At 43.3% G+C, this 16,446-nt stretch overlaps 1 protein-coding gene across 1 annotated transcript in view; it reads left to right on the forward strand.

Annotated features, from left to right (window-relative positions):
- The first annotated feature begins 230 nt into the window (after positions 1-230).
- Positions 231-16,446, forward strand: part of LOC137331176 (nuclear factor NF-kappa-B p105 subunit-like) — a 116,156-nt gene continuing 99,940 nt past the window's right edge. Inside the window, exon 1 of the mRNA XM_067994776.1 lies at positions 231-310. The gene's annotated coding sequence lies outside the window, so the exon portion shown is untranslated. The remainder of the gene's footprint in view (positions 311-16,446) is intronic.

Below are 16,446 nucleotides of genomic sequence, written 5' to 3' on the forward strand. Positions count from 1 at the left end.
CCGCCTCCCTCGGATACAGTGTATCGCCGCCTCTCCATCGGATACAGTGTATCGGTGCCTCTCCTCCCTCGGATACAGTGTATCGGCCGCCTCTCCATCGGATACAGTGTATCGGTGCCTCTCCTCCCTCGGATACAGTGTATCGGTGGTCGCCTCCCTCGGATACAGTGTATCGGTGCCTCTCCCTCGGATACAGTGTATCGGTGCCTCTCCTCCCTCGGATACAGTGTATCGGTGCCTCTCCCTCGGATACAGTGTATCGCCGCCTCTCCCTCGGATACAGTGTATCGGCCGCCGGCGGTAGCGAGGGGTAAGTGTTAGATTGTTGCCGCTGGAGTATCCGCACTGACACCGTGAGTAAGGGGGTGAGAGCCCCTCATCCCTGCCTGGTCCACACGCAGTCATCTTCTGTAAAACATGAGCCAGGTGTGGCCTTGCTCTGGTGGTCGCAGTTTATCATCCTCTCGCTGTGCTTTGTTTGATTAACTGTACATTTTATGTTAGCCGCGAATAGCAACGAGAGCGGTGAACTTCCGCATCTCCTCCTCACCGTCTCTCAGCCTCGCTCACTCACTTACTTTAGGCCCTGACTTTTCCTTTACAGATTTTCTTTTTACCTCATTTCCAACCCAGCTGTGTTTCCATGTGAAGCTCATTGTGATTCTCCAAATCCCTCACTCCAGCTCCTCACTTGCTCCGTATTTGGCGGAAACACACACACCCCGCTATCTCTGCCGCTGGTTTTTTCATCCTCCGACCCTCATTATCCGAGTAATTTTGTATTTTAGGGATTTTAAACGTCACCCCCCCCCTCCCCCCAGTTGTTTTTCCAGGGTCTCAACCTGCCTGATGTTTTGTGCACGAGCTGTTTGTGAATGAGATTTATTTTATATGTCAGTGATGTACAGAGTGTTATATTGATCTTCACACTCGTATCTATGAGAGAAGGAATTATAAAACATGAAAACATTTGAGGCGATATTTATGCAACTGTCCAGTTGTGAAAAGCTCCATTTATCTAATCACTAAAATGAGTTTAACTTGTCTTTTTACCAAAAGCAAAATACTGCGGATGTCGGAAATCTGAAATAAAAACAGAAAATGCAGGAGAAGCTCAGCGAGTGAGGCAGCGTCTGTGGAGAAAGAAACAGAATTAATGTTTCAGCTTAAAAACCTCTGTCTGATGAAAGGTCTTCGACCTGAAACATTATCTCTGCTCCTTTCTCCACAGATGCTGCCCGACTTGCTGAGCTTCTCCAGCATTCTCTGTTTTTATTTTTAATTGTTACCATCTGTGTGATCAGTGCCCTGTGTACATGGATGATTCTGAGGGACGTACGTGGGATTTGTGTATGTTATAGTTAAAGGCTTTGTTTGAGTCAAACTGATGATGTTGGTGCCTCAGTGTCTAGTTATGGTGGCGTTTAGTTGTCCCATTCATCTCAGTCCATGTGAGGAAGCTGAGGTGATGATGTAAGTGCTCAGTGATGCTATCAGCAAAGGCCACTTTTATTAATGGCAAGATAGAAAATAGATGACGTTTCCAAATCTACCAGTTCTATTTTTGTAATTTTTATAAATTATCTCCAGCTCTTGATGATTGGAGTGATATGTGAAAGGATATGCTGATAACCATATAAAAGTGTATAAATTCATCTACTATATAAATAAGCCACTTGCTGCACAAAGATCATTATGTCTATTTATTTGAATATTTGTAATATGGGCACAGTAATAGCAATGTTTTTATTTCTTTTAAGAAGAATTGAGAATTGGTCCTAATTTTCTCCTAAAAGGAAGCTGGAATCATGCTCATAGATTTGTGAGCAGATAAGATTGATCCCCTTTGGATGTTGTACATGTGCATCAGTGTTTATTTTTTGGGGGTGCTGTAGAATGATAAAACTTAAACAGACTCTTTGACTCATTAAAAGTGACATTTTGCTTTTTTAAAAAAAAATGCAATGAAAGAATGAGGTTTATCTTAATAGCACTGTACTTTTCCAATCCTCTCACCAATCCCTTCTGAAATGCGGTAGCTCAAGCTCTTACATTAAGTTTATTTATATACATTAGTAGATCTGCTGTTTTATCCCTTGCAGTAGAGTCAGGTGATAGATGATAAGGGCAAGGTTTTCTACAATGTAATGTGCAGTGTATTATTCTGCTGCTAAGGTGGGAGGTGATCGTTCAAACCCACAAAATCTAATTGTTAAGTAAACAGAGTCTGAGGTAATTCAAAGTTTAATTGTTTGGTCAGAGAACTTGCAAATTGGAATGTGCCTGTTGGCTTCGGGCTTCAGGCTAAGATGCACGCAGAATTTCAAGGTTGTGTTGCATCTGTAACAAAGTGTAATATGCCTGTGCTCGCTGATTTATCTTTTTTAATGCATTAGTAACTTGGGTAGAAATTATGGGGTGATGTCAGGAATCACTTCACACAAAGGGGAGTGGAAATCTGGAACCTCTCTTTTATTCCCCCCCCCCCCAAAAAAAAAGCTGTTGAGGCTGGGGGGTCAATTGAAAATTTCAAAACTAGATAGATATTGATTAGGTAAGGGTATTAAGGGTTACAGAACCAAGAGGCGTAGATGGAGTTAAGATACAGATCAGCCATGATCTAATTGAATGGCGGAACAGGCTCGAGGGGCTGAATGGCCTCCTCCTGTTCCTAGTAACTGATCTCTGGTATTGCTCACAGTATGTCAAGTGATGTTTTATAACGACAGGGGTATTATACCATGCAGTACACAATGTATTCCACTGCTAAAGCAGAGAGTTGTGTTTAGTTTGCCTGTCCCTTTACAGCCAGAAATACTACAAGTAAATACAACCTGAAATAGCTGAGTTTAATTGTTTGGTGAGTGAACATTGCAGGTTGAAATCTGCTTATCGGTTTCAGGTTACAGGTCAGCAGCATCCAGCAATTTAAGTCTGATGTCACTGACTAATTTCAATAAATTATTAGATTCTTCAGATGAGACGTTAAACCGAGGCCCCATCTGCCCCCTCAGGTGGATGTAAATGATCCCCCGGCACTATTTCAAAGAAGAGCAGGAGAGTTCTCCCCGGTGTCCTAGGCAATATTTATCCCTCACCCAACATCACTAAAGCAGATGATTTGGTCGTTATCTCATTGCTGTTTGTGGGATCTTGCTGTGCACAAATTGGCTGCCACATTTCCTACACTACAACAGTGACTACACTTCAAAAGTACTTCATTGGCTGTGAAGTGCTTTGGGACGTCCTGAGGTCATGAAAGGTGTGATAGAAATGCAAGCTCTTTCTAAATATTTGTTGCAATGTTGAATGTGATGGTAACTTGTGCCATTTCTCCCCATTGGAAGAATGAATGGAACCCATTGCATTTTGTTTACCTTCCTGAATTTAAAGCCAGTTACAGTGATTTTTTTTTCATGTTAAACTATACAATATTTGTTTATATGAAAAAGTATCTAACTTTTAAAGGGGCTGCCCATTTTTCTGGAATATTAATTTGCTGCAGAGGGATACTTGATGTCAAATCAGAGTTTAGAGAATGAATTATATTAAGTGCCCAGTGCAGCAACAGGATGAACTTTGTATAAAGCTCAAAAATTACATGTGGTTTAAGACTTGAGCAGAAGACATAATTTCCTGGAAGTGTTGCTAAGGCATTTAACACATGTAAATGGGGTATCTGATAAAACATGCAGGCTTGACTCCTTAATGAGGGAGACTAGCTGTTCCCACATTCAAGGTCAGTCAGTGTCTGGGACACGAACCCGGCCTAACAAGGGGGAAACTCTCTCATCCAAAACTCGCAGCCAGTCACAACCAGAAGTTAGATCAAGTCTCTTGTGCTTTGTGGCACATGGGGCAAACCATCAAAGGACATTTTTACATGGACATGGTGTTAGTCTGACTCAAATACCCCCTACTAGGTGGACCAGAGTACTGACCTATAATTTGGTTCCTACCATTCAAGCTGTCTGGTTTGTGAGGTCCTACCAGGAGTTATACTCACACCAGCGCAATCTCAGGGTCATTGGAATACACAAACCTTCCCAACGCGTGGTGCTGCTGTCCCAGAACCAGAAGACTGACCAGGAAATGTTCTAGTAGCCCATCACATGGAGTAATGTAAGGAATGGGGTGGACAAATGTAAGGTTCCTTACATTTGTCCACCCCAGTCCATCACCGGCATCTCCATATCATCACATGGAGTAGCATGGCTCGATTTTTTAAAAAAGTTTTCTTATTCATGAGGAGAGAGGTTTGAAGTGAGTGAATTTTGATTGTAACTGTCACTCTATTTGATCACTTGATGTCAGTAAATAAAGAAGCTTCACGATTTGTATCTGGCCTAGTTTCACTAAAGTGTTTTCAGTCCATCTACTGAAAGATTGGAGAAGTGGATAAGGGCTTGTGTGAAAGACGCAATAATTTGGTTCAGATCACAAGGGGTACTGTTACTCCCCTCAGTTTACACTACCATGTGATTAGATATTGGACAGTACAAGCATACCCTGAATGTAAAACCTGGGGGCCAATTATGGAAATGACCAGCACCAGTTAACCAAGAGAATACCTAAAGCAGACCTGAAATTTTAACAACAGTTTCAGCCTTGGCTCAGTGGGCAGCACTCTCGCCTCTGAGTCAGAAGGTCGTGGGTTCAAGTCCCACTCCAGAGACTTAAGCACAAGATCTAGGCCGACACTCCCAGTGCAGTACGGAGGGAGTGCTGCACTGTGGAAGGTGCTGCCTTTCGGATGAGACATTAAACCGAGGCCCTGTCTTCCCTCTCAGGTCGACTTAAAAAAATCCCATGGCCACTATTTGAAGAAGAGCAGGGAAGTTCTTCCCGGTGTCCTGGCCAATACTTATCCTCAACCAACATCACTAAGACAGATTATCGAGTCACTATCACATTGCTGTTTGTGGGATCTTGCTGTGCACAAATCAGCAGCTGAGTTTTTTTTAAATTCGTTCATGGGATGTGGGCGTCACTGGCGAGGCCGGCATTTATTGCCCATCCCTAATTGCCCTTGAGAAGGTGGTGGTGAGCCGCCTTCTTGAACCGCTGCAGTCCATGTGGTGACGGTTCTCCCACAGTACTGTTAGGAAGGGAGTTCCAGGATTTTGATCCAGCGACGATGAAGGAACGGCGATATATTTCCAAGTCGGGATGATGTGTGACTTGGAGGGGAACGTGCAGGTGGTGTTGTTCCCATGTGCCTGCTGCTCTTGTCCTTCTAGATGGTGGAGGTCGCGGGTTTGGGAGGTGCTGTCGAAGAAGCCTTGGCGAGTTGCTGCAGTGCATCCTGTGGATGGTACACACTGCAGCCACTGTGCGCCGGTGGTGAAGGGAGTGAATGTTTAGGGTGATGGATGGGGTGCCAATCAAGCAGGCTGCTTTATCTTAGATGGTGTCGAGCTTCTTGAATGTTGTTGGAGCTGCACTCATCCAAGCAAGTGGAGAGTATTCCATCACACTCCTGACTTGTGCCTTGTAGATGGTGGAAAGGCTTTGGGGAGTCAGGAGGTGAGTCACTCGCCGCAGAATACCCAGCCTCTGACCTGCTCTCGTAGCCACAGTATTTATATGGCTGGTCCAGTTAAGTTTCTGGTCAATGGTGACTCCCAGGATGTTGATGGTGGGGGATTCGGTGATGGTAATGCCGTTGAATGTCAAGGGAGGTGATTAGACTCTCTCTTGTTGGAGATGGTCTTGCTTGGCACTTGTCTGACGCGAATGTTACTTGCCACTTATGAGCCCAAACCTGGATGTTGTCCAGGTCTTGCTGCATGCGGGCTTGGACTGCTTCATTATTGGAACTGAACACTGTGCAATCATCAGCGAACATCCGCATTTCTGACCTTATGATGGAGCTGTGTTTCCTACATTGCATCAGTGGGTACACTTCAAAAGTACTTTATTTGCTGTAAAGCGCTTTGGGACATCCTGAGGTTGTGAAAGGCGCTATATAAATGCAGATTCTTTCTTTCTTTCTTTCTTTCGCTTGGCAGCTTCCACAGTGTCAGAACAACATAAAAACAAATAGAACTGCACTCGACCCTCCCATCTACAGATGATCTTCCCTCCGGTAGGCACTGACACATCCTGGGAAATGTGTCCATGGATACTGGGCACCCTCCACTACCTCCCCTAACTGGTTGTTCTGCATCCGTGAGTCTAGGCAGTGTCAGGAAGCGGGCAGCTTCTGCTGCTCGTATCCTAACTCGCCCCCTGTGCTCATTGACCGACATTGGCTCCAGGTCCAGCAATGCCTCGAATTTAAAATTGTTATCCTTGATTTCAAATCCCTCCATGGGCTCGCCCCCTCCCTGTCTCTGTAACCTCTTCCAGCCCGACAACCTTCCGAGATCTCTGCGTTCCTCCAATTCTGCCCTCTTGACCATCCCCAATTTACTTCGTCCCACCATTGGCAGCCGTGCCTCCAACTGTCTAGGACTTTAAGCTCTGGAATTCCCTCCCTAAACCCCACCGCCTCTTTTCCTCGCGCTCCTCCTTTTAAGACGCTCTTTAAAGCCTACCTCTTTGACCATACTTTTGGTCACCTGTCCTAACATCTCCTTATGTGGCTCGGTGTCAAATTTTGTTTGATAATCGCTCCTGTGAAGCAGCTTGGGATGTTTTACTGCGTTAAAGGTGCTATATAAATGCAAGTTGTTGTTGCAATGGGGCATCACAGCAGAGTTTGATCCCGTCTTTACCCAACAGGTTCCCTGTTGAATTTTTCAGCAGGGATCACGGAATAGTGATCCGCATGGGAACCCTGATTTCCTGCCCCCCCCCCCAGAAGTGCTGAGGCCATTTATAGTGAGTGGCCTTACTGCCAACCTGCCTGAGACCAGCTAGCGGAGCACAGATGAGTTTGTTTATAAGTTGCAGTTTGTGACTGTGTTTTTGACCAATGGAACTTCCCCAATGGCTGGGATGACAGGTACAGGCCAGAAAACCAAAAACTGCACTGGCCACCTGTGTGGGATGCTGTTTGCAGCAATATAGTTGCATCTTCTTTGGCTGGGTTTTAGTGCTTTATCATTACTTTACAAAGCTGCTGCACTCAGCAGCGTGACTGTGGAGTAAATGGGGAAATTGCTTCACCTTGTTCATCAAACAAGAGGTGATAGTTAAATTGTAATGCTCACTATCAGCTGATTTGTGTCCTACTATCTGACGGTAATTGTTACATTGACCTACCGTGGTTCCTGGTCCGGGAACACCTCGATTTTAAAATTCTCATTCTTGTCTACAAATCCCTCCATGGCCTCGCCCCTCCCTATCTCTGCAACCTCCTCCAGCCCCACAACCCTCCGAGATTTCTGCGCTCCTCCAATTTTGGCTTCTTACCCATCCCCGATTTTCATCACTCCACCATTGGCGGCCGTGCCTTCAGCTGCCTAGGCCCTAAGCTCTGGAATTCCCTCCCTAAACCTCTCCGTCTCTCTACCTCTCTCTCTCTCTCTCTTCCTATAAGATGCTCCTTAAAACCTACCTCTTTGCCCAAACTTTTGATCACCTGTCCTAACAACTCCTTATGTGGCTCGGTGTCAAATTTTGTTTGATAATCGCTCCTGTGAAGCGCCTTGGGATGTTTTACTACGTTAAAGTCACTATATAAATGCAAGTTGTAGTTGGAAGAAAAGAATTGAGATTGGCCCGTTGGGTAGGTTTATGCTCGCATTTTTAAATTGATGAAACTCTGGTTCATAATTGACAATATAAACAATGCACCCTGCCCATTCCCAGACCTGTGATCATTGGAAGCCTGGAGAATCTATTTCTGGTAGATCCAGAAGGAACAGAATCATATTGCAGTGTAGTCACGCTACAAGTTTAAGGTCGGAGAGAAGCAGCTTCAGCTTTGCATGTTGGTGTAAGTTGGGTGTTAAGGTCTCAACTGACTGTGAAGTGATGTGGAGATGCCGGTGATGGACTGGGGTTGACAAATGTAAACAATTTTACAACACCAAGTTATAGTCCAGCAATTTTATTTTAAATTCACAAGCTTTCGGAGGCTTCCTCCTTCCTCAGGTGAACGTTGTTGGAAAAACGTTGCTTTGCATGTTGGTGTAAGTTGGGTGTTAAGGTCTCAACTGACTGTGAAGTGGAGTGAGATTGTTCATTCTGGTGCCAAGTTGGTCCTTAACTCCAGATTCAGGGTGAAACTACACTATAACTAATTTACAGGGCGATGGGGAAAGATCAGGGGGAGTGGGACTAATCGGGTAGCTCTTTCAAAGAGTCGGCACAGGCACAATGGGGCGAATGGCCTCCTCCTGTGCTGTAATTTCTCTAATTATCCATCCAAAGGACAGTAGTCCAGTAGCTGATACAGCATCAAAAGTAACTGAGTAAACAGTGTATTGATGTAAATATTAACTTGTGCTGTATTTCTCGGTAATTCGCATGGTGCCTAAGTGTACCTCAGCTCCTTCACTATTATGACATTTTGTACCAGTTCACCTTTGACATGCCCCTCTCAGTTGGCTCATCGCAGTCCTGTTTAAAAGTGAATGGATAAGGAACTGAAGTTTACCTTTGTGTCAACCGCTGTACGTAGTTTGGATTGCTCGCGGGGTGTCTTGTGTAACTCAGTTACCAGAAACCCATTATCTCTCAACTTTCCCAAAGACATCAAGTTCTGAACAGAACACTGTCATTCAATGTACAGCCAATAATCAATAACCAATAATCATTTTATTACATAATTCCAATATTTCTAGGGAACCAAAAGTACAAAGGTTCACTTTAACCATCACTTACAGGGCAGTAATTTTGCTTGATAATTACTGTAACAAATTAATATAGCATAACTTCTTACGCAGCGAGTTGTTATGATCTGGAATGCGCTGCCTGAAAGGGCGGTGGAAGCAGATTCAATAATAACTTTCAAAGGGGAATTGGATAAATACTTGAAAAGGGAAAAAAATTACAGGGCTATGGGGAAAGAGCAAGGGAATGGGACTAATTGGATAGCTCTTTAAAGAGCCGACACAGGCATAATGGGCCGAATGGCCTCCTGTGCTGTACCTACTATGAGCTCAGCTTAGAGTTAGAGCAACAGAGTCTTAGCTGGGTTCAACGTAATACGGCACATCAACAATGCTCAGTGTTGCATATTATAATGTATGCTTTGCCAAGTTAGCACTTTATTTACATAGTAAAGTAACAAGAAGCAGTTATGCCCTTCTGGTTTAAGGCTATGTCTGGAATTTTAGTATAAAAATGTGCGACTCTTTGGACTTGGTAGATTTGCTGATGCCAGCCTTTGCTGCATCTTCAGCCACTCGTGCTTGTCTTCCAGGTTTGTCAGCATTCCTCCTCTTCTAACTTTAACTAAAGCTATTCATATTTATTTTGTATGTATCTTAGGAATATAGGAACAGGAGTAGGCCATTCAGCCCCTCGAGCCTGCTCCGCCATTTGATAAGATCATGGCTGATCTGTGATCTAACTCCATATACCTGCCTTTGGCCCATATCCCTTAATACCTTTGGTTGCCAAAAAGCTATCTATCTCAGATTTAAATTTAGCAATTGAGCTAGTATCAATTGCCGTTTGCGGAAGAGAGTTCCAAACTTCTACAACCCTTTGTGTGTAGAAATGTTTTCTAATCTCACTCCTGAAAGGTCTGGCTCTAATTTTTAGATTGTGCCCCCTACTCCTAGAATCCCCAACCAGCGGAAATAGTTTCTCTCTATCCACCCTATCTGTTCCCCTTAATATCTTATAAACTTCGATCAGATCACCCCTTAATTTTCGAAACTCTAGAGAATACAACCCCAATTTGTGTAATCTCTCCTTGTAACTTAACCCTTGAAGTCCGGGTATCATTCTAGTAAACCTACGCTGCACTCCCTCCAAGGCCAGTATGTCCTTCCGAAGGTGCGGTGCCCAGAACTGCTCACAGTACTCCAGGTGCGGTCTAACCAGGGTTTTGTATAGCTGCAGTATAACGTCTGCCCCCTTGTACTCTAGTCCTCTAGATATAAAGGCCAGCATTCCATTTGCCTTCTTGATTATTTTCTGCACCTGTTCATGACACTTCAATGATCTATGTACCTGAATCCTTAAGTCCCTTTGGACATCCACTGTTTTTAACTTTTTACCATTTAGAAAGTACTCTGTTCGATCCTTTTTTGATCCAAAGTGGATGACCTCACATTTGCCTACATTGAATTCCATTTGCCACAGTTTTGCCCATTCACCTAACCTATCAATATCCCTTTGTAATTTTATGTTTTTATCTACACTGCTTACAATGCCACCAATCTTTGTGTCATCGGCAAACTTATAATATGAGACTTTCTATGCCCTCATCTAAGTCGTTAATAAATATTGTGAATAATTGAGGCCCCAAGACAGATCCCTGCGGGACTCCACTAGTCACATCCTGCCAATGTGAGTACCTACCCATTATCCCTACTCTCTGTCGCCTTTCGCTCAGCCAACTTCCTAACCAAGTCCGTACTTTTCCCTCGATTCCATGGGCTTCTAACTTAGCTTACAGTCTCTTATGTGGGACCTTATCAAATGACTTCTGGAAGTCCATATAAATAACATCCATTGACATTCCCCTGTCCACTACTTTAGTCACCTCTTCAAAAAATTCAATCAGGTTTGTCAGGCACGACCTACCTTTCACAAATCCATGCTGTCTCTCTCTGATTAACTGAAAATTCTCGAGGTGTTCAGTCACCCTATCCTTAATTATAGACTCCAGCATTTTCCCCACAACAGATGTTAGGCTAACTGGTCTATAATTCCTTGGGGGTTTCCCTCTCTCTCCTTTCTTAAAAAGCAGAGTGACATGTGCAATTTTCCAATCTAGAGGGACAGTTCCTGAATCTAGAGAACTTTGACAGATTATAGTTAGGGCATCTGCAATGTGCTCACCTACTTCCTTTAAAACCCTGGAATGGAAACCATCTGGTCCTGGGGATTTGTCACTTTTTAGTGCTATTATTTTCTTCATTACTGTTGCTTTACTTTTGTTAATTTTATTGAGTCACTTTCCCCGATTCAATATTAGTTTTCTTGGGATTTCCGGCATGCTGTCTTTTTCTACTCTAAATACTGACGCAAAGTAATTATTCAACATGTCCGCCATTTCCCCATTGTCAATGACAATATTCCCACTTTCAGTTTTTAAGGGACCAACACTGCTCCTGACCACCCTCTTTTTCCTAATATAACTATAAAAGTTCTTTGGTTTGGTTTTGATATCCCTTGCAAGTTTCTTTTCATATTCTCTTTTTGTAGCCCTTACTATCTGTTTTGTGACCCTTTGTTGATCTTTGTATCTTTCCCATTTGCCAGGATCTGTGCCATTTTTTGCCTTTTTGTATGCCCTTTCCTTATGTCTTATACTGTCCCTTACCTCTTTAGTTGTCCATGGCTGTTTTTTTTTGGCAAGTAGAGTTCTTGCCCCTCAGGGGTATAAACCGATTCTGTATCACGTTAAATGTTTCTTTAAACATTTCCCACTGATCATCAGTCGTTTTACCCATTAACAGATTTGACCAGTTTACTGTGGACAGTCTCTGTCTCATCCCATTGACGTCGGCCTTACCCAAGTCTAGAATCTTAGCAGCTGATTCACTTTTCTCCCTTTCAAACACTACATTGAACTCGATCATGTTATGATCGCTATTGGATAGATGTTCACGCACAGTTAAGCCGTTAACTAAATCTGGTTCATTACTCATTACTAAATCTAGTATGGCTTGCCCCCTTGTTGCCTCTAGGACATACTGCTGTAGAAAACTATCCCGGACACACTCAAGAAATTCACTACCTTTCTGACAGTTGCTAGTCTGCTTTCCCCAATCTATGTGAAGGTTAAAGTCCCCCATTAAGACCACTATGCCTTTGTTACACGCTTGTCTAATCTCTGCAATTATACAATCTAGCACTTCAGAGCTGCTGCCAGGGCTCCTATACACAACTCCACTATAGTCTTAGATCCTTTCCTATTTCTCAATTCAACCCGTAAGGTCTCTGTTGGCTGCTTACCCCTCGTTATATTCCACTGTACTATTTTTTTTAAATTTGCCTCATAACATAAGAACATCAGAAATAGGAGCAGGAGTCGGCCATTCAGCCCCTCGAGCCTGCTCCGCCATTCATTAAGATCATGGATCTTCGAACTCAACTCCACTTTCCCGCCCGACCCCCATGTCCCTTGATTCCCCTAGAGTCCAAAAATCTATCGATCTCACCCTTGAATATACTCAATGACTCAGCATTCACTGCTACCTGGGGTAGAGAATTCCAAAGATTCACAACCCTCTGAGTGAAGAAATTCCTCTTCATCTCAATCTTAATTGGCCGACCCCTTACCCTGAGACTTTGCCCTCTAGTTCTAGACTCTCCAGCCAGGGGAAACAACCTCTCAGCATCTACCCTGTTAAACCCCCTCAGAATCTTATATGTTTCAATGAGATCACCTCTCATTCTTCTAAACTCCAGATAGTATAGGCCCATTCTACTCAATCTCTCCTCATAGGACAACACCCTTACAATAAAGGCCAACATACCATTTGCCTTCCTAATTGCTTGCTGTACCTGCATGTTAACTTTCTGTGTTTCTTGTACGAGGACACCCAAATCCTTCTGAACACCAACATTTAATAGTTTCTCACCATTTAAAAAATATTCTCTTTTTCTATTCTTCCAACCAAAGTGAATAACCTCACATTTCCCCACATTATACTCCATCTGCCACTTTCTTGCCCACTCACTTAACCTGTCTCTTTTCCTTTGCAGACTCTTTGTGTCCTCCTCACAGCTTACTTTCCCACCTAGCTTTGGTTAGGCTCTTCCCAGAGTCAACATTTCAACCAAGGGTGAGATTTTTCCAAAACATTTTTGAAGGGATGAACCTTATAATGTGAGGCTGGTCATAGATTTCTCACACAGGAGAAGATATTTGTTCCTTATAAAGGAAGTTCTCTCTTAACTGAGTTGCCTCATAATCCTGATACCCGTGGGAGGGCACTGACATCAGACTTTCTCCACCTTGCCCCCTCTATTACTGTTCTTTATGCTTTGGAGCTGCTGCTTAAAACAGCCAGAGAAAGCTCAACCTGTGGCTCAGTGTTGTTTATCGAGTGAATATCTGAACTATATGGATCAGGAAGGTCGCAGGATAGTCCAAGGGCTCTGTTAGATGATACGTACGAACATTCAAAATTACATCGAAACTACAGCACGGAAACTGGCCATTCGGCCCAACTGGCCTATGTTGGTGTTTACGCTCCACGCGAGCCTCCTCCCTCCTAACTTCATCTCACCCTATCAGTATATCCTTCTATTCCTTTCTCCCTCATGTGTTTATCGAGCTTCCCCTTAAATGTATCTATGCTATTCGCCTCAACCACTCCTTGTGGGAGCGAGTTCCACATTCTCACCACTCTCTGGGTAAAGAAGTTTCTTCCTGAATGCTCTATTGGATTTATTAGTGACTATCTTATATTTATGACCTCTAGTTCTGGTCTCCCCCCACAAGTGGAAACATTTTCTCCACTCCTACTTTATCATTATCTTAAAGACCTCTATCAGGTCACCCCTCAGCCTTCTCTTTTCTAGAGAAAAGAGCCTCAGCCTTTTCTGCCTTTCCTGATAAGGATATCCTCTCGGTCCTGGTATCATCCTTGTGAATCTTTTTTGCACCCTCTTCAAAGCCTGTACATCCTTTCTATAATATGGAGACCAGAACTGTGCATAGTACTCCAAGTGTGGTCTAACCTAGTATAACACAACTTCTTTGCTTTTCAATTCTATCCCTCTAGAAATGAACCCCAGTGCTTGATTTGCCTTTTAATGGCCTTATTAACCTGTGTCACTACTTTTAGTGATTTGTGTATCTGTTCCCCCAGATCCCTCTGCTCCTCTACCCCATTTAGACTCTTATTATCCAAGCAGTGTGTGGCCTCCTTATTCTTCCTACCAAAATGCATCAACTCACACTTATCTACATTGAAATTAATTTGCCAATTACACGCCCATTCTGCGAGTTTATTGATGTCTTCTTGCATTTTGACGCATTCTTCCTTTGTATTAACTACACCCCAATTTGGTGTCGTCCGCAAATTTTGAAATTGTACTTCCGATTCCCAAATGCAAATTGTTGATGTAAATTGTGAAATTGGCGGGCAAGAAAGGACCAGCTGGTCCATCAAGCCTGCCCCACACCATGATGATACGGAGCATTGTGACTAAACACTAACCCCCTCCGGCAGCCATGTAATCTCCTGTGAGAGGCAGAAAACTAGAGTGATGACTGGAGCCAGTACAGTTGGCATCACCAGGCCTGGATTTGGGAGGAAATAATTGGGATAGGATTCCTGCTCCTGATCATTACTTAGTGACCCCTTGCTTGGAAACGTGTGAGTGCATGTGTGGCTGGTAAAGATGGGCTTGGGCTTGGCTGGGCTGGGGTCAAGGAACACTCAGTGCTGAGACTTGCACTTGTAATAATGACCACTTGGGCAAGGCGTCTGAGAGCACCCAGTACTTATGGATCTGCACCCCAGCAAGGAGTCAGCACCCTCAGGAGAATTGTTGGGTGGTGTGGGGGTGGGGGGGTAAGAAATGTAGCCTGGGAGCTGACGTCTTTGGTAGAACTCCCTTTTAATGTAACAACAGAAAGAATCTTGTCCTCACTCTCAATATTACTATGCACTTCATTGGAGCAGAACTTCATGATTTCAAATGAAGGAGAATTCTATGCAGGGTAAAACTGCTCCCACTTGCCTATAGCTCGCTGTTCTAAAGCTTCAAACATTGTAACGCAATCACTGATGCCTTCTTTAAATTCCAGAACCACACTAGGAAGTCATTCTGAAAAATACCCCAAGGCACCTGCAGTGGAATCTTGACTTTCATTACGACAGCAGACAACTAGAAGAACAGACAAGCAACTATGTACACACACTCGCAAACTGACCCTCCCTCCAGTGATACTGGTAGCTACTTTTTATATTGCTCCAGTGTTGCGGGGTTCCCGAAATGCAGGTCCTGTGCAGCTTGTATAAAACAGCTGGAATGTACTTACTAAAATGGGTCTCCCTGGCAGCTGTTTTTAGGCAGTTTTACATTTGGCTTACATGTGACCTGACAACACCAGCAAGAGTTTCGTGTAATATAAAAACACCTTCGTAGAATCATACAACACAGAAGGAGGCCATTCGGCCCATTGTGCCTGTGCCGGCTCTTTGAAAGAGCTATCCAATTAGTCCCACTCCTCCAGTCATAAGAACATAAGAAATAGGAGCAGGGATAGGCCAATCGGCCCCTCGAGCCTGCTCCGCCATTCAATAAGATCATGGCTGATCTGATCCTAACCTCAAATGTAAATTCATGTCCAATTTCCTGCCCGCTCCCCGTAACCCCTAATTCCCTTTACTTCTAGGAAACTGTCTCTCCTCATAGCCCTGTATCAGTCCAAAACTAATCCCATTGCCCTGCTCTTTCCCCATAGCCCTGTATCAGTCCAAAACTAATCCCACTGCCCTGCTCTTTCCCCATAGCCCTGTATCAACATCTGTTTCCAATGTTTATTTGCTCTTCCCTAAAAAGATGCAGTGGTCTTTGCTTCAACTATTCACTTCTCTCCTCACCCTCGGTGAGCATTTTAATTTGATGACCCCTCGTCACTGACATCCAAACAAAGGGAAGTCTTTCCCTGTTCACCCTATCAAAACCTGTCATAATTTTCAAAACCTGTAATAAATCTTCTCTTGGGATTTTCTGATCCAGTAAAAGTAATCCCAGTATTTCAACTCTTTCCTCACAACTTTATCCATAATGTATTTTTATTTCTAACTAAGCGCAGCTGTAAGATGAAACAAATGTTCATCAGCACGATGTTTATTTTGCAAGCAACAAAGTGACACTTTACATTTGAAACAAATTAATTAGGGGATTCCCTAGTATTTAAATACCATGGATATTGATTAGGGGATTCCCTAGTATTTCAATACCATGGATATTGATTAGGGGATTCCCTAATATTTCAATACCATGGATATTAATTAGGGGATTCCCTAGTATTTCAATACCATGGATATTAATTAGAGGATTCCCTAGTATTTCAATACCATGGATATTGATTAGGGGATTCCCTAGTATTTCAATACCATGGATATTGATTTGGGGATTCCCTAATATTTCAATACCATGGATATTGATTAGGGGATTCCCTAGTATTTCAATACCATGGATATTGATTTGGGGATTCCCTAATATTTCAATACCATGGATATTGATTAGGGGATTCCCTAGTATTTCAATACCATGGATATTGATTAGGAGATTCCCTAATATTTCAATACCATGGATATTGATTAGGGGATTTGATCTATGCCACAGTTATACAAGTTGTGATTTCTGTGAGATGGTCTAACTTTTACTAGTTGTGTTATAGGATAT

This window comes from Heptranchias perlo, chromosome 1 (assembly GCF_035084215.1).
Source record: "Heptranchias perlo isolate sHepPer1 chromosome 1, sHepPer1.hap1, whole genome shotgun sequence".
NCBI classification, from domain to species: domain Eukaryota; kingdom Metazoa; phylum Chordata; class Chondrichthyes; order Hexanchiformes; family Hexanchidae; genus Heptranchias; species Heptranchias perlo.